The sequence below is a fragment of the Callithrix jacchus genome, chromosome 7 (assembly GCF_049354715.1).
Source record: "Callithrix jacchus isolate 240 chromosome 7, calJac240_pri, whole genome shotgun sequence".
Classification (NCBI taxonomy): domain Eukaryota; kingdom Metazoa; phylum Chordata; class Mammalia; order Primates; family Cebidae; genus Callithrix; species Callithrix jacchus.
In genome coordinates, this window is record NC_133508.1 from 43650344 (window position 1) to 43673125 (window position 22782).

At 51.4% G+C, this 22782-nt stretch overlaps 1 long non-coding RNA gene across 1 annotated transcript in view; it reads right to left on the bottom strand.

Moving 5' to 3' along the window:
* LOC128932575 (uncharacterized) overlaps positions 1 to 5990 on the bottom strand; it is a 215329-nt gene extending 209339 nt beyond the window's left edge. Inside the window, exon 1 of the long non-coding RNA XR_008482564.2 lies at positions 5786 to 5990. This is a non-coding gene — a long non-coding RNA (uncharacterized LOC128932575). The remainder of the gene's footprint in view (positions 1 to 5785) is intronic.
* Between the last annotated feature and the right edge of the window lie 16792 nt (positions 5991 to 22782).

Below are 22782 nucleotides of genomic sequence, written 5' to 3' on the forward strand. Positions count from 1 at the left end.
GCCCACCTGGTGCTGGGGCTGAGCAGTTCCAGTGTGGGGCCCCGGTCCCTGCTGGAGGGAGCCGTGGGTCATGGTCTTCCACAGGCTCACATCAGCAGGGAACTCTGGGGAGACCAGAGACAGCTGAGGACGCCACTCCCTGACCCAGACGTGAGGAGCCAGGGCCGCCCCTGCCACAGGCCTGCCTTTAGGAAGCAGCACTCAGTGACGCGGGGAATTGGGTGGGGACCAAGGACTCCCTCTGCCCCTTCTCACATCCCTAACAGAGAAGTCAGGGTGGCCTGACACAGCCCAAGAGGAGGTGGCTGTCCCCTCTCACTGGCCTGTGTGCAATCCAGGTGGCGGGGGGACAGGGAAAGAAGAACCAAAGGCTCTGGGGCTCAGAAAGCTTCAAGCCTCTAAGCAGGCCTCGAAGTCCCAATGCAGAGCCCCTTCCCAAATGAGTGCGGAGAAAGCTGTGCAGTAGACTGATAGGACGGGAGGAAGGAGGGGGAGGAGAGAGGGAGGGAGGAAGGGAGGGAAGGTGGGAGGAGGGAGGAAGGAGGAAAAGAGGAGGAAAGAGAGGGAGGAAGAAGAGGGAGGGAGGAAGGGAGAGAGAGAAGAGAGGAGGGAGAAGGAAGTGGAGGACGAAGGAAGGGAGAAAGAGCAGGGAGGGAGGGAAGGAAGGAAGAAGGAGGGAAGGAGGGAGAGAGAAAGGAGAAGGAAGAGGGAGGGAGGAAAGGAGGAGATAAGGAGAAAGGAAGAGAGGGAGGAGGGAGAGTGGAGGGAGGGAGGGAGGGAGGAAGGGAGAGAGCGAGAGGGAGCAGGGAGAGAGGGAAGAGGGAAGCAAATGGACATTGGAGTCAGAAGAGCCTGGAGTGAACCTCGCCCTGCCATGTCTGAGTTGTGCCACTTTGGGCAAGCTCCTTACCTCTGGCCTCCCTTTCCCTGCCTGTTTAATGGGCTCGGTAATGCTCTTCCCTGGCAGGGCTGATGGGGAACTGAGGGGGGCTGTGTGACGTGAAGTGCTCAGCACACCGCCCGGCTCAGCGCTCGGCAGTTATTCCCCTCCTGCTCTGTGGCCATTCAGGCATGCCCTGCCCAGGTGACCCGTGCTCAGAGAGTGAGGCCAGGGCGAGGCTGGGGCGAGGACAGGAGCAAGGACAGGGGCGCACTTCCTTCTCCACCTGGGCTTGGCCTGGTCTCGGCCTGACCCCATGGCCCCTTGATTTCTGCTTCACTGAGGGAGGTGACTGCTCCGTGGTCCCCATTGGCTGGCCAGGCTCTCCTTCTGCCAGCTCCTTCCTCCAGACTTGGGGATCCTTTTGCTCACCCTGGAGGATGCTGGGGCTCTCTGAACGGAGACAGCTTCCCAGGGCCCGGGAAGCTCGAAGGTCTCCTGGCAGGTTTTCCCCATAGAGCTTGAGTGATATGTGTGCCACCAGAGGTCCCACGACCCTCGGAGTCATCAGGCACGGGTGGGCTGGAAGGGCCCTTGTGAGGCTCCCAGTGCCTGGGGGCCAGGGCAGCTCCTCTGCAGTAGCCCTCAGGGCAGCCTGGGCCAGGACCGCAGGGAGGCTGCCCTGTGTGCAGAACCATACCGGAGACTTCTATGTCCGTTGCTAAAGCAGCACAGCCCTAAGAATGGGGGATGGAGGAAGCCACATGACCAAACCCACCACTGCTCCCACTGGGCGTCTCTGATGGGCAGCCTCAGGGCGGTCATCCCAGGCTGCCAGGAAATCCCTGGGGATGTGGAGAGGCCAGACCGTGTTTGAAGGACCCCAGAACCCTGAGGGAGAGTCCTCAGTGTCCTGGAGAGCCAAGGGCCAGGGCCAGAACCACTCATGCTAGGGAGAGCTCCTGTGCACGCTCCAGACAAGGGGGGCCTCCCCTGCAGACAGCCCGGGCTCACGTGCTAGTCCCCAGGTGGCAAGTCTTCCAAATGCAGCAAAGTTCTCTGAGTGGCCAGAAAGTCCCCGACAGCTCAACACCAAGGAGCCCAGGACTGCGCTTCTCCATCTCAACACCCTCGAGACAGAGACAGACAGGGATGGAGAGGCACAGAGACACAGAGAAAGAGGGAGAGGTGGAAAAAGACAGAGATAGAGAGAAAGAGACACAGAGGAGCTCTGGACCCCGAGGACTGTTTGCCCCTCAAGGTGGACGCACAGCTCCCATGGGGCATGGGACCGAGTGGGAGTCTCCGGGCTCTGTCCGTAGCACGATGGCTGATCCCCCAGGCCCTTGGTTCTGTCGGGTTCCTACGGACAGAGGCCTGGGCCAGGCCCATCCTCCAAGAGCCACGCTCTCCAGCAGTGGACTTTGTCCTCTCCACTCCAGCAGTGCCCGGCTCAGCCCAGCAAGACTCCCAGCTGCAGCGTGGACAGAGACAGCAGCCGCAGCTCACAGAGGGCTGCGGCCACCTCGCGCCGTCCTCCAGGAAGCGCACGTGAGACAGCAGCACTGGGATTGGACCAACCTGACTCACAGATGAGAACACGAACGCCACTGGGAATTCAAACCCCTGCCCAGCCCTGCACCCTCGGGAGCGGCTGCCCCATGGTGCAAACTCAGGCCCACCTCAGCTCAGCATCTCTGGTCTTTGCCATGAGATGGGCCTCGGCGCACCCCGTCCTGCAGGCTGGCCTGTCCGCCAGCGAAACCAGTCACTGGCAGACGCTTCTGGGCCTGGGATGGGTGCTGCCAGGAGGGAAGGCAAGGCCTCCAGCAGGAACGGGGCTGCCATGGCACCGGGACTGGGGACAGGGTTCCAGCGGCCTCATCTGTAAGACAGGGGCCAGTCCCCCCACCAACCATGGTGACCTGGGCCTCTGCCACAGCAACCGACAGCTGTCAAGCCTGGCACAAACACCACACTGGTGGGGACGCTACAGGCCCAGGAGCTCCCGACTCCGTGGGAGGAAAGAGTGGGCCCCGAAGAGCCCATCACGGTGCCCGCCCCTCAGGACACAGTCTCATGGCTCACTCAGCTCAAGGTGTGGCAGCCGCATCTAACAACATTCCATGGGTGTTTATTGAGCACCTGCAATATGCCAGGCGCACACTCCAGAGGGAGCCATGACTACCACCGTCTAGATCCCTGCCTTCCGGGGGCTCCTGGCCGTGGAGGAGAGGCACAGTGAAGAGGAGAGGAAGGGACGGGGAGACCCACCCCACGGAGGGTCCAGTGCAGCTCTCAGTACATGGAGAGACAGAGAGGTGGGAGACAGAGAGACAGATAGACAGAGACAGATGGGGCAACACAAAGAGACAGAGACAGACAGAGAGACAGAGATGGAGAGACAGAGAAAAGGACAGAGACAAAGGGAGATAAAGAGAGACAGAGAGATACAAAGACAGGGAGACACAGAGAAACACAGAGATGAGACACTCTCTCCCTCTGTGTGTATGTTTCTGGAGAGACATATACAGAGAAAAACAGGAAGACGCAGAGAAACAGAGACAGAGAGATACAGAGACAGACACAGAGGGATAGACAGAGACAAAGAGACAAAGGGAGAGACAGACACAGAGAGAGGAGAGATAGAGACAGAGACAGAGATGGAGAGACAGAGACACAGAGAAAACAGGGAGATGGAAAAAGACAGAGATAGAGAGATAAACAGAGATGCAGAGATAGTAAGGTAGAGACAGAGAGACTGATAGACACAGATGATAGAAACAGACAGAGAGAGATACAGAAATGGGGAGACAGAGATGGAGATAGAGACAATGAGAAAGAGAGAAAGAGATGGAGAGACAGAGACAGAGAGAGATTCACAGAAGAGGGCCCAGTTCAGGATGGGCAGTGGGGGTCTGGTGGGGCCTGCACCGGCAGCCTCTCTGCATCCACCACAGCCTGCGGCTAACCGCTGCTTGGGCCTGGCCTCTGGGGACAGCCCTTCACTTTCTGGGGTGTGGCTACCCCCAGGTCCTGGCGAACCTTGCCCTCCAGCCACGCATCCCAGCTCTTGTGGCCTCTGCGTTACAGGCTATCCCTCCAGTCACCACTCTGTGCCTAGAGGACCCCAGCTCTTGTTCACCAACCGGCCCCTGAGAGGCTCATGTGAGGAGACCTGGGCCCGGCCTGCCTGGAACTCTACCTCCTGCCTGTCCATCTGTCTGTCTGTCTGTCTGTCTGACTGTCTGTCTGTCTGTCTGTCTGTCTGTCTGTCTGTCTGTCTGTCTGTCTGTCTGACTGTCTGTCTGTCTGTCCACATTGCAGATTTCCTCGCCTGCCCCTCCCCAGAGTCTCCCCTCGTCCCCCTGGAGCCCTGTCCTGTGGCTAAGGCGGCACTTGCTTCCCTCCTGTCGAGGGGAAGGGCTGTGGCAGAATCCCACGCCCCTGCCTGCCCCTGGAGACTGGGACTCTTCTCCTTTATGTCTGGAAGCAAAGAAGAGAGACCCCCACTCCACCAGGACCCAGACAGCGGCGGAGGCAGGCCCCGCCCTGGTTTCTGACACGAACCTCGCAGCTGTCTTGCAGTGCTGGACCTGTGATAGCTGAGGCCCCCTCAGGAAAAGGGGAGCCTGGACTGAGATCCCAAACCCCTGGATGAGGGAGCCTTGCCCCCAGCGAAGCCCAGGGTGCCACAGGGTGCAGTAGCTGGGACACAGCATGGGTTGCAGGGACACTGAGGACAGCACTAAACACAGGAGCCCCAGCGACCCCGCGTCCGGAGCCTGGGGACGGTCAGGCACATGCTGGGAATTTTGCCAGCATCTTCCCCTGTAACCTCAAAAAGCCCTTTTTTCACAGATTGAGGGAGGGACTCAGAGAGGTTAAGTCACTTTCTCATAATCATATAGCAAGTAGGCGGCAGAGCAGGGGGTTAAGCCCCGGCCCTCTGGCTTTGCAACCTGCTTCTGCACTCTGAGTTCTGCCTCTTCCCTCTGAGAAGGGCCCTGCCTCTGTCTGCAGGAAAGAACAGCAGTCCCTGAGAAAGCCCGGCTGGCAGAACACAAGCGGAGGCACCACTGGGAAACAGTTCACCCGGAAATGCTCGTCGTCATTTTCCTGCTGGCACAAGAGCTCCTTCTAGAAAGATGTTGTGGGTGGATTGTGTCTCCCAAAAGATGCTGAAGTCCTAATAGCCGCACCCAAATGTAACTTTATTTGGAAACAGCGTCTCTGCAGATGATCAAGGTGAGATGACTTCGTTGACACAGGTCTTCATCCACTGAGACTGTGTCCTTATGAAAGGCGAAGCCTGGACAGAGACGTGCACGGGGAGAGGCCTGGAACGGTCTTCCCCACAGCCCTGCCCACACCCATATCTGCATTTCTCCAGAACGATGAGACGAACCATTTCTGCCATTCAAGTCTCCCAGACTGGGGCACTCGGGGACAGTAGTCCCAGCAAACTAATAGACGGCCAGACCAGGGTGTCCAGAACCAACATAGCACAGGAGAATACCCAGCGGGCAGCCCAGACGTTCTCTGAAAACCCTGCCAGCTCCTGCCAATGCAAACCCAGTCCCGAGATGCCAGCTCTGAACCCTGACCTCAACTAAAAGAGTTGCTGTCTCCAATCCTCCTCCTGGGGAGGAGAAGCCCAGAAAGCACGAAAGTGTTGAGGGAGAGAATCTTGAAGATTAGCTCAGCCCCGGGCCTGTAACCCTGAGACCTACAGGCAGGAAAGTCATCTCATCTCCTGCCCCCCGTGGATGAGTGAGGGCAGCAGGGGCTGAGGACAGGGATGGTGGGAGGGAGACATCCCACAGACATCTACCGCAACCCAAGCTGGGAAACCGTTTTTCCAAAACAGAGTGAGGTTGAGATGTTTCAAGCACAGGCACTTACCAGGTCACAGAGCTGTTTATCTGGAATTATTCTAAATAAAGGCTCACGTCGGCCACGTGGATTCCGTCTGTGCCACTCCTAAGGCGAGAACAAATTTCCGTTATTAAGAGAGAAGAAAGCTCTCAGAGCTGAAAGAGCGTGAATATTTGCAAATTCCATGCAGATTCCACCTCTTTCTCCCCAGAAGCCAGCTACTTAAAGAGCCACTTGGGTAGAAGGAACATTCCAATTAGAAATGCTTATTCACTTGTCTCCATTCTAGGGACAAGAGCTCCCTCCTTTGTCAACGGCTGGCCACGTGCACAGAAGTGCCTGCTGTCACCTTGCAGGCCTGACCTGTGGGAGCCCCTGAGCCCAGATTCACCACTGGCCCTGGTAGGAGGCCATGAGTGGGGTGGGGGCCCTTGGTTCCCCCAAGCCCTCTGAGCATCCTCCTGAGACACAGTAGGGGGGACTGAGGACAGAGACAAGAAGGCACAAGCCCTGCTCCCAGCATGGCAGAACACCTGGCTCAGGGTGCTGTGGGACATAGAGAAGCTCCTCCTTAATGTTTCCTTTCTTGTTAAAGAATAAGTGTGTTGGCCGGGCACGGTGGCTCATGCCTATAATCCCAGCACTTTGGGAGGCCGAGGCTGGTGGATCACGAGGTGAAGAGATCGAGACCATCCTGGTCAACAAGGTGAAACTGCATCTCTACTAAAAATACAAAAATTATCTGGGCATGGTGGTGCGTGCCTGTAGTCCCAGCTACTCGGGAGGCTGAGGCAGGGGAATTGCTTGAACCCAGAAGGCGGAGGTTGCGGCGAGCCGAGATCGTGCCATTGCACTCCAGTCTGGGTAACAACAGCGAAACTCCGTCTCAAAAAAAAAAAAAATAAGTGTCCTTGTACTTTAACCAAGATATCTGTGCTGGACGTGCTCACAGGCATGTCCCAGCTCTCCACTGCTTTTACCTGTTTAGAAAAGTTGTAAGCTGTTAGCCAGTCGGGTTTTAGTTTAGATTGTGAGGTCTGGCTTCAGCCAACGGAGGATGACCCCAAATGCATAAGGGATACATTTGTGTGTTTTCCTTTGTTTATTGTGCTCTCATGGCACAATAGCTAGTGAGGGTGCCCTTCCTGCAGTCCAGGAAGCAAAAATTGCATTGCTGAAAGATCCTTTGTCTCAGTGCTGATTTTTCTCTGTGGCACTGAGCATCTATTTCCAACAGGTGCTAAAGTACTGGAGAGAGAGCAAAGGTCCCTGGGACCCCAGAAAGCAGAGACGACACACCCGGGGGGTCCACGAACCCAGGCAGAGATGTCCAAAGCTGTGAGCTAAGTTCAAGGGACCAGCTGAGCCCAAGAGGTTGAGTAAGGGAGGAAAATCCTGCCTGGCAAAGCTCGCCTCCCAGACAGTTAACTCAGGGAACAGCGGCTGACAGATCCCTGCTCCCTCCCCCACTGCCAAATGTCCACTAAACCCTGAGCTGCTTGTGTCTAGGAGCCTCTGGGCCTGAATCTGGCCCCTGCAAAATGACACCTGCCTTCCAACTTGAAGGCAGTCACTGGCTGAGAACACATTGCTGTGTCTTTTGTGCCTGGAGTTGGCATTTCCCATATGCTGCCAGGACAGCCTCCAGCCTCCCTGGCTCAGAGGCTGCCCACATTCTCCTGAGTCCTGAGCCTGCTCTGACCACGCCCCCCTTGTCCCCAGCTGGAGCCCCTGCCCCAGCAACCCCAGCTATGGCTGGGAAGTGGTTTGATGAAGCCAGAGAACCAGAAACACTCAGAACTCTTGTAGACAGAGAGAGCCTCTGACCCAATCCCCATTTCACAGAGGAGGAAACTGAGGCAGATGGGGAGAAAGCATGACTCAAACCTGCAGATGTGGACTCCTGGGAGAGTGTCCACCCTGACATGACTACGCAGCACCAGGCAGATAAGCCAAGAAGAAATCCTGCTGCTGCCCAAATTTTAGGGAATGGATGAGCCCATAGAATTGGCAAGCCCAGCTTCCCTGGGGTCCTGGGATCTGGGTGAAATGCTGGTGGGTCACAGGCCCTTAGGCACAAAGGGGACCTAGTCCTGTCCCAGAACTCGACCACAGCCCCGAGCACCCTTCCTGCCAGAGGGTGAGCCTGGGCCCCGACAGCCTGGTTTTTTGGTTTCTTGAACAGGCCACTGGAACTGGGGCTGGGTGGCCATGCAGTGACCGTCTCTACCTGTGACCACATGGGCCACTCCTCAAAGAAAGATCTGAGGCTGCTGGAGAGTTGATTTACAGAACATAACCGTCCTCCCGGTGCGGATTCTGTTCACGGAGTTTCAGACTCAAAAGGAATCTTCCTGTGCTCACGGAGGAAATCTCTCTTCTCCTGGACACCGAGTCTCCACATAGAAACTGTCCCCAAAAGACAGCGGGCCAGGCCTAACAGACATAGAGGAGCAGGCGGGCAGGGAGAAGGGACAGGAACACTGCGATGACCACCTGCCCCCACTGAGGACCACATTCCCAGGTGCTTCTGTATTAATTCAAGGCTTGCTGTGGCCTCCAGAGAAATGCCAATCAGAGGTAAAGGACATTCAAGGTGCCCTCCCCCAGGGAGACCCCAAAAATTCAGGTTGTCTTTTTTGGGTTTTTTTTTTTTCTTTTTGAGACAGAGTCTTGCTCTGTTGCCCAGGCTGGAGTACAATGGCACAATCTCAGCTCACTGCAACCTCCACCTCCCAAATTTAAGCGATTTTCCTGCCTCAGCCTCCCGAGTAGCTCGGATTATAAGCACAAGCCACCATACCTGGCTAATTTTTGTATTTTTAGCAGAGACAGGTTTCTGCCTTGTTGGTCAGGCTGGTCTTGAGCTCCTGAGCTCAGGCGATCCACCCGCCTCTCAGCAAAGTGCTGGGATTACAGGCGTGAGCCACCACGCCAGGCCCAAATTGTCTTTAATGCTCCTATTTAACCTTTAAAAACATCAAGCTAATTTTGCTTTTTGCTCCTTATATGTGTATACTTTTTTTTTTCAGGGTCTCACTCTGTGGCCCACGCTGGAGTGCAATAGCATGATCTCGGCTCACTGCAACCTCTGCCTCCCAGGCCCAAGTGATTCTCCTGCCTCAGCCTCCTGAGCAGCTGGGATTACAGGTGTGGTGAGATTACAGGTGTATAGCCAGCCATGCCTGGCTAATTTTTGTGTTTTTGGTAGAGACAGGTTTTCACCATGTTGCCCAGGCTGGTCTCGAACTCCTGACCTCAAGTGAGCCACCTGCCTCTGCCTCCCAAAGTGCTGGGATTACAGGGGTTAGCCACCATCCCTGGCCATACGTTCATACTTTTTAACATAAAGATAATTCCATGCCCCTAAATCCTGGAGAAACGTGAAAGCTGCAAGGAGATGCCTCATATTCAGCCTGATGTCACCACAGAGCAAACCTCACCCTCCCGGCCCTGGCACGTGGCCCTGGCCAGCCTGTACAGAGGTGGTCAGGTGCCAGAGTCCAACTGCCAGAGTTAATATCTTGGCTCTGCTGCCTTCTTGCCTGGGTGACTATGAGAAATTGAGTTGCCTCTCTGTGCCTCGGTTTGCTCATCTATAAAATGGGAACAATAACAGTGCCTGCTTCACTGAGAGCTGGGATTGTTGCCTTGTTTAAAGCAGGAAAGGCGCTCAGAATCGTGCCAGGTCTGCTGAGCAGTCACAGTCAGTATAGGAGGGGTCAGCTCAGGATGCCTAGGGGAGAGGGGATGGCTGGGAAGGAGGCCTCAGGGAGCTTCTCCGCAGAGCTCAGGAAGCCATCAGGGTCCTGGCAGGCCACCACGAGGATGCCCCTGGCCCTGCTGACCTGCCACGGGAGCCAGAGCAGGTAGGGTGGCAGGCGGGGGAGAGACTGCGATTCCCACACTACTTCCTTCACTGTCCTAGTTCCCAGAGGGAGTTTTCTGTCCCTGCCACTTCCCGGCAGCACTTCTGAAGCTGGGATTTCACACCAAAACAGGAGCTTTTAATGAAGGTGGTTGCAAACCTCTTCCCGTTCATGGCAAGAGAGCCCGCACTCATCAGAGCCATGTGCCTGAGGAGCACTCTCCACTGCCCGGGCTTAAGATTTCCCAATATTCCAGAGACCATTCCAGAGACCAGCCTGCTCTGCACTTGGAGAGAGTGAGAGCCGGGCTTCTGCCCTTTGCACATTCGGGAACCCCTGGGCAAAGGTGGCAGCTGGGAGAAGGCAAGGGCAATGGGGTCATGCCTCAGACATCAGATCCATTAGGGAAACCAGGCAGGCCTTCCCTGACAGCAGAGAAGGCAGGGGCAATGGGGTCGTGCCCCAGACATCAGATCCATTAGGGAAACCAGGCAGTCCTGCCCTGACAGCAGCAGCTCCAGAGCCACCTCCTCAAAGTGTCAGATCCCACCCCCAGAACCCCACCCCAGAGCAAGCAGGAGAGGAGCCTGCATCTTGGGTGGGTAAGGGAGATGCACAGCTCCAACAGATTCCAGACACAGCCGCCAGAGAGGCGCCGGGAGCTGCCAGCACCTGGCCCACCTGCTCAGCCCCTCTTCCACGAGGAGGACTGAGAGTACCCATGGACTGGTTTCCCATCGCTGCCATACAAATTACCAAAAACCTGGTGGCTTCAACAACACACGTGTTTTTATCCCACAGTCCTGCGGTTCAGAAGGCCGCAATGGTCTCCTTGGGCTAAAATCAGGAGGTGGGCAGCGCCACGCTTCTTCCAGAGGCTCCAGGGGAGAAGCCAGCCCGGTGCCTAGTCCAGCTTCCAGGGTCGCCTGCATCCCTTGGCTTAGGGGCCCTTCCTCCACCTGCAGAGTGCACAGCACACACCTGGCCGGCCCCATGCCTTCCTCCACCTACAGAGCGCACAACACACACCTGGCCGGCCCCATACCTTTCTCCGATTCTCTGCCTCCTTCTTCCACTTTTCAGGCCCCTGGTAATCACAATGGGGACACCCAGTGAGTCCATGCTTATGTCCCTGTGCTAAGGCCGGCTGATTGGCAACCTTAATTCCTTCTGCACCTTCATCCCCACACATGCCTTGGTCAGTTTGTGCCACTCTAACAGAATGCCACAGACTGGGCGATTTGCAAAGAACAAGCACTTATTTCTCACAGTCCTGGAGGCTGGAAGTCCAGGTTCAAGTTTCCGGCATTTGGTGTCTGGTGAGGGTTGTATCCTCAGGAGGGAAGGAACGTGGTGTTTTCACATGGCAGGAGGCAGAAGGACACTAGGGTCATGCCGTTTATCAGGGCCCTTGACCCCACTCACAAGGGAGGAGCCCCATGCCCTGATCACCTGCTAAGTCCTCACCTCCTTAAACCATTGCATTGGCCTGAATTTGGGGAGGGACACATTCAAACCACAGCACATGTAACCTGGCACTGTCACAGGTCCTGGGGGTTAAGACATGGGCATCTTTGGGGACTGTCATCTTGCCTGCAGACATGCCTGCGGCACCAACGATCACGACAATAGTAAACACTCATTTAGTGCCTGCTTCTTGCTGGGAACTAGTCCACGTGCTTTAGACGCCGCACGCATCGCTGGATCTCTCAGCAGCCCTGTGCGGTGGATGATACTATCATCCCCTTCGTGTATACATGAGGGGGCTGCGGCTCTGAAAGGCTAAGGGATCTGTCCAAGGTCTCTGGCACTCACACATGTGGCCCAGGAGCCCTGCATCATAACCTCTCCTAACCCCAGGCCCTGAGAAACAGGGGTTGCACCTGAAAGCCCAGAGGCTGCAGATCCAGAGCCGGGACCCCGAGGCCACACGAGCCCCACGTGGAAACCAACCCAGGCTTGTGCTCTGGGGCCCTGGGGAGAGTGAATGGGTTCCGTGACAAATGCCACCATGAAGGGTCAGCAAATCCTACGCACACCAAAAAGACAGACACTCCAACGCCATGGCAGTGTGAAGGTGGGAGCAAGAAGCCTTCGAGGAAGCTGGTTATTACCACCACCGAGCGTCCCCCACCGTCTCTGGGCATCCGCAGAAGTGAGAACATGCCCGCCCGGGCAGCCACTCAGAAGGCGCTCATCTGAATCCCTGTCACAGCTCCAGGCCAACTGTGAAAATAACTTTTTGGTTGTTATTACAAAGTAATAGATGTTTATTGTAGAAATGTTAGAAAATGCAGACAAGCCAAAAGAAGGGAATAAAAATTACCCAAAATCCTATAACTGCAAATGCACCACTTGACATGTTTTTGTATATCCTTCCAGTAATTTTCCTAAGCATTCATTGCCATGTTTTTCTAAAACGAGCTCTCTAAAAATGGGCTCCTACTTTTCTTCCTGTTTGGCAAAGTGCCTTTTCTCCTGAATATATCTTGAATATGTGGGGGAGAAAGCGCTCTCCTCCTCGTCCCCCCTCCACCTCAGTTCCTCCCCAAGAAAGGGAAGCTGACGGGGGCCAGAATCCAGATGCCAATGGGGCCACGTTTCCCAATGGGCAGGGTAGTTGTATGCTGGGGATCTCTCACACACACACAAACGCGCGCGCACACACATAAACACACATGCACACATATATACGCATGCATGCGCATGCACACATATAGACACATAGACACACATATGCACAGTCACATACACACAGAAGCACTCATGCACACACACACACATGCAGCAGCGTGGCGCAGTCCTCTCCTGCCCTCATTTGCCCTCAGACCGGCCCTGTTCTGCCTGCCCTCATGCCCCTCACACGGGAGATGCCCCTCACACCTGCTGCTCTCATCCGTGGCCTCTGGCTGCAGGTGGACCCACCCAGAGAGTGGAAACCAGCCCTGCCGCAGCTGGATCCCAGCCCGCCTTCTGGTGGCTCTTCAGAGCACTGTCTGTGGCTGGCCTAGCGCAGACCCAGCCGAGGAGACTCCGTGCGCACTGCCTGGGAGGTCCTGCTCACCAGCACGTACCCTCCTGGGTTCCTGAGTGCCCAGCCTGAGCCACCTGAGAGCCCCCAACCACTGTGTCTAACAGGGCTCCCCCCACACAATGTCCCTGTGGGAAACTGCCCGGCACCCTGTGACTATGCAGCCACCCCCACTCATAGACAAGGGACAGCTCCCAGCTGTCCCCATTTAGTGCAAACAATACTGTGAGCAACCCCTGTACATTCATGGTTGTTTCCAGAAGATAAAGCTGTTTCCAGCAGAAGAAGGGCCAGGCTGAGACCCCAGAGCCAGTGTAGACTGGCAAGGCCAGGGCAGCCGAAGCCCGGGATGAGGAGAGTCGGGGAGGCTGGTGGAGAGAGGCCAGACAATACAGTTATGCAGTCCCCATGGCCTGGGAGGAGCATGCTTCTGGAATTGTTTTTATATGCAGGAAGAGCCTCTGAAAGTTTCTAAAATGCTGTGTGTGGCCATGTGGGGAGAGACTTTTAGGAGGACTCCCGGCCTCACTAGTCCCTCCAGTTACTCCCAATTTCCTCCCGAGACAGGCGGCTATGCAATGCCAGCCTTGCTGGCACAGAACCACAAACTACCCCTCCATTCTTTCCTGGGAGTTCCTATGTCAGAGAAGCATGCGGGCTCCCTTTGGGCAGGGCCAGATCTCCTGTGTCCATCCATGCCCAGCACAGAAAGCAACCTTCGTAGCACCGAGCAGGTCAGGGAGTCCTTGGCTACATCTGGGTACCCAAGCCCAAGCCTTCCCCTTCCTCCTGCCAGCTGCTCTTGGGAGGGCTTCCCAGGCTCTAAAAGGAGGAGGAAGCACAGAACAGCTGGAAGCCCAGCAGAGGAAACGCTGTGAGGAGAAGGGGGACGAGGCGCCAGTCCTGGAGCCCAGCAGCGAGCGGCATCATCACCAAGAACACAGGGACACAAAGGGGCGCCACAGTCAGGCCTCACCCCAGAACCTGCAGGGATGGTGCAGGGATGTCCCTCCCCCAGAGGACATGGAGCATGGCACACCCTGCTGAGGGGCAGAAGGCAAAACAGTGAGACCAGAGGGGTCCCCAGCAGGACGACTGTACGGAGGGCCCGGCTTCACCTGGTGACTTTTGCTGACAGCTTTGATTGCACCCCACACCTAGGCAAGCTGTAGCAAAAACCTGGCACTGGTGGGAAACTTGAACCACCCCAGCCCCTGCCTGCGTGGGAACTCTCAGCCCTCGTGGGGTCTGTGTCGGGCAGAGGGTGAGGGCATCACCAGCCCTGACATCAGAACCACATCAGGTGAGGATCCCTCATGATTCTGCAGGTGACCATAACAACCACCCACCGACCTGGGCAAGCTGGACTCCGCCCTGGGCCCCACCCACTGACCTGGGCAAGATGGACTCCACCCTGGGCCCACCCACTGGCCTGGGCAAGCTGGACTCCACCCTGGGCCCCACTCACTGACCTAGGCAAGCTGCACTCTGCCCTGGGCCCCACCCACTGACCTGGGCAAGCTGGACTCCACCCTGGGCCCCACCCACTGACCTGGGCAAGCTGGACTCTGCCCTGGGCCCCACCCACTGACCTGGGCAAGCTGGACTCTGCCCTGGGCTCCACCCACTGACCTGGGCAAGCTGGACTCTGCCCTGGGCCCCAGCCACTGACCTGGGCAAGCTGGACTCCGCCCTGGGCCCCACCTGGCATGGAGCCCATGGTTCACATTCTCCTTCCTCAAAATGGTCCAAGTCCCCTCTCCATGCCCAGGACTAGGCAGGGTACCCTGAGAACAGATCAGGGTCCCTGTCCCCATTTCTCTCCTTTGGGGCATTCTCTCCCTTGACCTTCCACCTGGAGCTCAGGACCAACTCGATGCTCCAAGAAGCTAGAAGCTTAGAGACTTACAGCAGTGGGGTCATCCAGGGGCCCCATGGCTGGGTCCTGCCCTGCTGACTGTTCCCTGTGGCCAGCATGGGGCACTGGTCATGGGATGTGCCTACAAAGAGCTTCCTGAAGAGTCAACACATCCTTATTTAGCACTTACTATATATAAGCACTAATGCTGCATACAAAGTTATTATGTAATTATATAAACTGCCTTCGAAATGTAATTTTCATTAAACTTTTTAAGATAAAGATTCATAGGCAGTTTTAAGAAATAATACAGAGAGATCTATAGACCCTTTACTCGGTTTCCCCTGGGGTAGCACCTTGCAGAACTGTACTGCAATATTACAAACAGGATATTGACATGGATACAGCCAGGATACAGAACATTCTGCCTCTACTGGGTCCCTCCTGCAGCCCTTTCATAGCCACACCCACTTCCCACCCATGCCCACCTCTCTTTAACTCCTGGCAGTCGCTCATTTGTTCTACATTTCTATAATTTTGTCATTACAAGAATGTTACTGATATGGTTTGGCTCTAAGTCCTCACCCAAATGTCATCTCAAATTGTAATCCCCATATAATTCACCTGTCGAGGGAGGGGCCTGGTAGGAGGTGATTGGATCATGGAGGTTTCCCCCATACTGCTCAAGTGATAGTGAGTGAGTCCTCATAAGATCTGATGGTTTGATAAGTGTTTGACAATTCCTCCCTCACACACTATCTTCTCTCTCCTGCCAACTTGTGAAGAAGTTGCTTGTCTCCCCTTCGCCTTCCGCCATGATTGTAAGTTTCCTGAGGCTTCCCCTGCCATGTGGAACTGCAAGTCAATGAAACCTCTTTCCTTTACAAATTACCCAGTCTCTGGTATTTCTTTATAACAGTGTGAAAACAGACTAATACAGTTAAATAAATGAAATCATAAGCATGTTTCTTTTGTACAGATGTTTTGTGCAGATGTTTCTTTTGTATCCTTCAACCTTGCTGAACTCATTTACTAGTTCTAAGAGACTTTTTGTAGAGTCTTTGCAATATTCTACATAGATGATATCATTTGCAAACAGGGATAGCTTCATTTCTTTCTTTCCAGTCCATATGTCTTTTCATTCCTTTTCTTACCTTACAGTCCTGGCTAGAATTTCCAGGACTAAGCTAAATAAAAGGGGTGAGAATGGGCATCCTTGCTTTGTTCCTTTTGGGACTGGCTTTCTTTCTTTCTTTTTTTAAAGACAGCGTCTCTCTCTGTCTCCCAGGCTGGAGTGCAGTGCAGAGGCGCAATCTTGAAATTATAGGCATGCGCCACCATGCCCAGCTAATTTTTTTGTATTTTTAGTAGAGACAGGGTTTCACCATGTTGGCCAGGATGGTCTCGATCTCCTGACCTCATGTTCCACCTGGCTCGGCCTCTCAAAGTGCTGGGATTACAAGTGTGAGCCACTGCACCTGGCGGGGCTGGCTTCTTCATTCCATGGTATTCTCTGGAGATTCATGTGGGTTGCCATGCACATCAGTAGTTTTACTGCTGAGTAGTATTCCATGGTTTGGGCATGCTAGTTTGCTAAACCATAGACTTTTCAAGGGTGTCTAGGTATTTCCAGTTTCTATTACAAATAAAGCTGCAAAAAAGTTGCATATGCAGATTTCTGTGTGAGCACAAGCATTCATCTCTCTGGGATAAATGCCCAGGAGTACATTTACCAGGTCATATGGTAAGAGCATGCTTCATTATTTTTTGTGTTTTTTTCTTAAGAAACTACTAAACTCTTTTCTACAATGGCTATAATATTTTGTAATCCCTCCAGCAGTGTATGAGGATTCTGTTTGGACACCTTCTCACCAGCTTTTACTATAGTCACTTTTTTTCTATTTTAGCCATTCTGACAGATATTTAGGAATATCTCATTATGATTTTACTTTGCATTCCCCTGATGGATAGTCAAACTGAACATCTTTTCACGTGTTTATCTGCCATCTGTATATCTTCTTTGGGGAAACGTCTATTCATGCCTTTTCATTCGTTCATGCCATGTTCCAATTGAATGACTTCCTTTCCTACTACTGAATTTTGAGCATTCTTTATATATCCTAGATACTAGTCCTTCAAATATTCTTTCCCACTCCGTAATTTGTGTTTCCAGCCTCTTAACAGGGTCTTTCACAGAGCAGAAGTTTTTGTTTTGATGAAGCCCAACTTGTCCATCTTTCCTTTTATGGATTCTGCTTCTTGGAATGAAGCCTAAGAGCTCTTGGCCTGGTCCCATATCTCAAAACTTTTCTCCTAGGTTTTCTTCCTAAGTTTTATAGTTTACATTTAGGTTCAGGATCCATTGTTAGCTAATTTTTGCATAAGGTGTGAGATTTTGTTCAAGGTTCCATTTGTTTGCTTTATGAACAGCTAATTGCTCCAGCACCATCTGCTGAAAGGCTCTCTTTTCTCCATTGAATTGCTTTTGCACCATTGTCAAATCCAGTGGGCATATTTGTGCAAGTCTGTGTCTGGGTTCTTGATCTATGTCTTTACTTCACCGCTGCAACACAATGTTGATCATGACAGCCCTATAGTAAGTCTTGAAATCATATTTCTCTTGATTTTTTTTTAAGAAAGAAAGAAAGAGAAAGAGAAAAGGGGAAGAGAGAACAGGAGTCTTGCTCTATTGCCCAGGCTGGAATGCGATCTAGAAGTAGGTATTAAAAACCTCTTTTATGCTGATTATTGTGCTTAACAGCAGAGACAGGAAGGAATAAGGAAAGAAAATAACAAACAGCCAACCACTATTTCGTTTAAATCTGTGAAATGCTGTGCAAGTGCTGAAGAGTGATTTGCTTCCATTTGTGTGGTCACTTTCAAAATAGGTGTAATGTGATACTAAAAAAAATGTATGTTCTGTGGACCTGGGGTGAAGAATTCTATAAATATTCACTGAGTTTAGTTGTTCGAGGTCTGAGTTCAAATCATAAATGTCTCTGTTAATTTTCTATCTCGTTGATCCATCGAATATTAACAATGTGGTGTCAAAGTCTCCCGCTATTAGTGTGGGAGTTCAAGTCTCTTTATAAGTCATTGAAAACCTGTCCTATATATCTTGGTGCCCCTATATTGGGTACATGTATATTTATGATCATTGACTCCTATTGTTGCATTGATCCTTTTACCATTATGTAATGTCCTTCTTTGTTTCTTTTAGTCTTGGTTACTATTGTAGTCTATTTTGTCAGAGACAAAAGTTACAACTCCTGTTTTTTGTTTTTTTTTTCCCCCTCTCCGTTTGACTGGTGAGTCTTCCTCCAACCTTTTGTTTTGAGTCTTTGTGTGTCCTTGCTTATGAGATGGATCTGGATACAGAGTGCCGATGTGTACTTTTTATTCAGTTTGCATGTCTGTGTCTTTGATTGGGGCATTTAATCCACTTAAATTCAGGATTAATATTGATATTTGTGAGTTTAATATTGTGATTTAATGCTGGCTGGCTATTTAGCCCATTAGTTGATATAAATATCAACTTCATTATGGAGATACTCTTTACCTTTTGGTAAGTTTTTGGGATGACTGATACTGGTTGTTCCTTTCTGTGTGTAGTGCTTCTTTCAGAAGCTCTTGTAAAACAGGCCTGGTGGTGATGAAATCTCTGAGTGCTTGCTTGTTAGTGAAAAATTTTATTTTTCCTTCATTTATAAAGCTTAGTTTGGCTGGATATAAGATTCTGGGTTGAAATTTCTTTTCTTTGAGGATATTGAATATTAACCCCCATTCTCTTCTAGCTTGTAGGGTTTCTACTGAGAGATCTGCTGTGAGTCTGATAGGCTTCCCTTTATGGGTAACCTGACCTTTCTCTCTAGCTGCCCTTAGAATTTTCTCCTTTATTTCAACCCTGGTGAATCTAATAATTATGTGTCTTGGGGTTGCTCTACTTGAGGAATATATTTGTGGTGTTCTCTGTATTACCTGGAGATGAGTATTGTCCCACCTTACTAGGTTATGAAAGTTTTCCTGAATAGTATCCTGAAGAATATTTTCCAGCTTGGATTCATTCTCTTCATGACATTCAGGTACACCTATCAAACATAAATTAGGTCTTTTCACATAGTCCCATATTTCTTGGAGACTTCGCTCATTCCTTTTTACTTTTTCTTCTGTAATCTTGTCTTCTCGTTTCATTTCATTAAGTTGGTCTTCGACCTCTGATATCCTTTCTTCTGCTTGATCAATTCAAGTGTTAAAACCTGTGCATACTTCTCGGAGTTCTCGTATTGTATTCTTCAGTTCCATTAATTCACTTATATTCCTCTCTAAGTTTTCTATTCTCATTAGGATTTCATCAAATCTTTTTTCAAAGTTCTTAGTTTCTTTACATTGGGCTAGAATATGTTGTTTTAACTCACAGAAGTTTCTTATTATCCACCTTCTGAAGCCTGATTCTGTTAATGGAATGCACTTGTTCTCTATCAGGCCTTGTTCCCTTGTTGATGAGGAACAGTGATCCTCTGTAGAGGTAGAGGCATTCTGATTTTGAGTATTCTCAGCCTTTTTACGCTGGTTTCTTCCCATCATTGTAAATTTATACACCTGTCGTCTTGGTAATTACCAACTTTCAAATTAGGTCTCTTAGTGGGCGTCCATCTTGTTAATTCCCAGGGCCAAAATGTGAGCAACCCACTGCACCGGCTAAAACAGTGGCGTCAAGATTCTTGGTGCTTCTCTGTCCGGGAGTCTCCCGTCTAGCTTCCCTCCTGAATCCCTTCTTCAATCAGCTCCAAACATCAGCCAAAAGGGGAACCAGTCCCGTTTACTCTGCTCCAAGAACCGCTGCACCAGGGCACCAGCAAAACTGCAGCACCGGCTGCAAGAGTCGCACTGGCGACCTGTGGGGCTCCTCCACTGGGAATCTCCTGGTCCTTGAGCAACAAGAATTCATCTGAAAGTGTGGTGTCCTCTCGTTCTCTACGCTTTCACTGGGAGCTACAAGCCTCAGCTGATAGTGATCAGCCATCTTGGATCTCTCTCTCATATTCCTCTTTTGAGAATTTGTTTTAGCTATTCAAGTTCTCTTGTCTTTCCAAATAGATTTTAAAATAATCTTGTTCATAAAAAACAATCTTGCCCAGATTTTGATAGGAATTGGGTTAAACCAGCACGTCAGTTTAGGGGAAAATCACATCTTTACTATGGTGAACCTTCCAATAAACGAGCAAAACATATTTCTGTATGTATTTAGGTCTTTTATTTCTTTAGTCAGAATTATGTAGTAGTGAACACACGATCCTGGCAGGGGTTGGTGGTTCATGCTTGTAATCCCAGCACTTGGGGAGGCTGAGGCAGGAGAATCACTTGGGGCCAAAAGTTCAAGACAAGCCTGGGCAACACAGCAAGACCTGTCTCTATAAAAAAGATTTTAAATTAGCCAGGTATTGTGGCATGCACCCGTACTCCAAGCTAGCCAGGAGGATGAGGTAGGAGGAACCCTTGCGCCCAAGAGGTTAAAGCTGCAGTGAGCCCTGATCATACCACTGCACCCCAGCCTAGGTGACAGAGAGAGACACTGTCTCAAAGAATTAAAAAAAGATAATAAACATACACAGACATAACAAAAATATGTCACAAACATAACAAAATATGTCATTTTTAAGCAGTTGTAAAGAGCATAGTGTTTTTCATTTTGGTTTCCATGTATTCATTGCCAGTATATTGAAATACAATGGTTTTTTTTAATGTTTCTTTTGAATCCTGCAAGCTTGATGAACCCATTTACCAGTTCTAGGGTATTTTTTGTAGATTCCTTGGAATAGTCTACATAGATGATATCATTTGCAAACAGGGACAGCTTCATTTCTACCTTAGCAATCTATATGTCTTTTAATTACTTTTCTTACCTTATAGCCCTGGCTAGAATTTCCAGTGCTTAGTTGAGTCAGTGGTGAGTAGACATCCTTGCTTTCTTCCTGATCTTATGGGGACAGCATTATCTTTCACCATTTGGTGCAAGGTTAGCTATAGGATTTTTGCAGGTGCCCTTTGCCAAATTGAGGACATTCCCCACCATTCTTTTTCAGAGTTCTTTTCATTAATGGGTGCAAAATTTCCTGCTCAATGTCAGCTCATCGGAGGAGCTTCCCCCACTAACTGCTAAGTTAGCCACACCCTCTCTTCCTGATATGGTTTGGCTGTGTCCCCACCCAAATCTCATCTTGAACTGTAGTTCCCATAGTTCCCACATGTTGTGGGAGGGACATAGTGGGAGGTAATTGAACCATGGGGGCAGTTACCTCCATGCTGTTCTCATGATAGTGAATTCTCATGAGATCTGATGATTTTACAAGGGGCTTTTCCTCCCTTTTGCCTGGCACTTCTCCTTCCTGCTATCATGTGAAGAAGGATGTGTTTGCTTCCCCTTCCACCGTAATTGTAAGTTTTCTGAGGCGTCCCCAGCCATGTGCAACTGTGAGTCAATTAAACCTCTTTTCTTTATAAATTACCCAGTCTCAGATATTTATTTCTTCAAAGCAACATGAGAACGGACTAATATACTCCTTTACTCTGCCTTATTTTTCTTTCTCACCCTGGCCAGGAAGAAGAGAAAGCAGCACAGCCATCTCATTCTTGCAGCTGGGGCAGAAATGGACCTCACCTAGCTGAGGGAAGATGGGCCAGCTGCACAAACACATATTCCAACCCAGGCAAAGACTAACATACAAAACATGGGGAAGGCCAGGCTGGAGGAAGTGGCTCAGACCCAGACCAGCCTACACTTCCTCCTCCTTTACCCTGCCCTGAATCGTGGCCTCAGACCCCTCACAGAAGGACTGGGTGGAGGGACTGAGGCCCACTGAGCGAGAGGATGGCCCACGTGGGGCAGCCACACTCCAGGTTATGGTGGCTGCTGGGCCCCTTCTGTAGAAGAGGCTTGGAGGAAGGAGAGAAAAGGTACCTCCCCCAACAAGAGGGTAGGGGAGTCAGTGGCCCTTGCTCTGCCCCCACCAGCTCCTGAAGCCCACCCTCCAGCTGCTGAAGCCCGTAGCTTGGGGAGTGGGAGTCAAGTATTATTCTCCTGTGCTTTGCTGTGCTTTGTCTGTTTGCAGGGAAGAGAGGGTTGGGTTTTACTTTTTATTAGATCCTGCTTTGCATTACAAATGTGCATATTACAAAAATCAGAAAACACAGAAAAAGGGAAAAAAGCACTGATCGTTCTATTGCCTTCATAAAAGCATAAAGTAAACTGCATAATAGAAAGTGCAGAACACAGAAGAAGGGAGAAAAATCGGAAGCTGAACCGGGCTGAAGGCAGAGGCTTTCTGCGTTCCAGCCTGAGGCATTTCCTCAACCGAGCAGCCACCGTGAGGCAGGGGCTGGAGTTCAGCCCGTTTCCCGATGCCTTCCCTCCGTTGTTGGCCCCTAACCCTCACACCCACCCTCGCTCCTGGGCGGCTACTAATCTCCCTGTCTCTGCAGATTTGTCTCTGCTGGACATTTCCTATAGATGGCCTCAGCCCAGACGAGGTCCCCGTGACTGCATGGCATCATTCCTGTGCCTCAGTGCAGGCAGACAGCACGTTCTGCTGGCCGCAAGAGCTGTCTCTTTTAGTCCCTCTTGGATATAAAATCTACCATCCTTCCATACAGATAAACCCAATACTTGCCCATGTCCAGACTTCCAAAATTAATAAATCTGGAGTTTCTGGAGACAGTGGGACTGTCAGTGTGTGGACAAGCCATCCAAGGTCAGGGCTTGTCCTGCTAGGGCAGGGCTCCTTGACCTCCACTGTGCATCCTCGGGAAAGAACTTGGAAACAGATGCTCGGCGCCACAAAGAAAAATCAGCACTGAGACAAAGGATCTTTCAGCAACGCAATTTTTACTTCCTGGACTGCAAGAAGGGCACCCTCACTAGCCATCATGCCACAAGATACAAAGAACAAAGAAAAACACACACATTTATCCCTTACGCATTTGGGGTCGTCCTTACTGCTGTGTCTGGTCTCCATTGGTTGGAGCCAGACCTCACAATCTAAACTAAAACCCAATTGGCTAACAACTTACAACTTTTCTAAACAGGTGAATGCAGTCGAGAGCTGGGACATGCCTGTGAGCGCGTCCAGCACAGGTATCTTGGTTAAAGTACAAGGACACAGAATGTACTACATGCCTGTAAGCACGGTAGGTCTAACAGCTACATAGGATAGGGCTTAACAAAGTTATTAGCAAACTCAGTCTTTAACAAGAAAGGAAACTTTAGGAA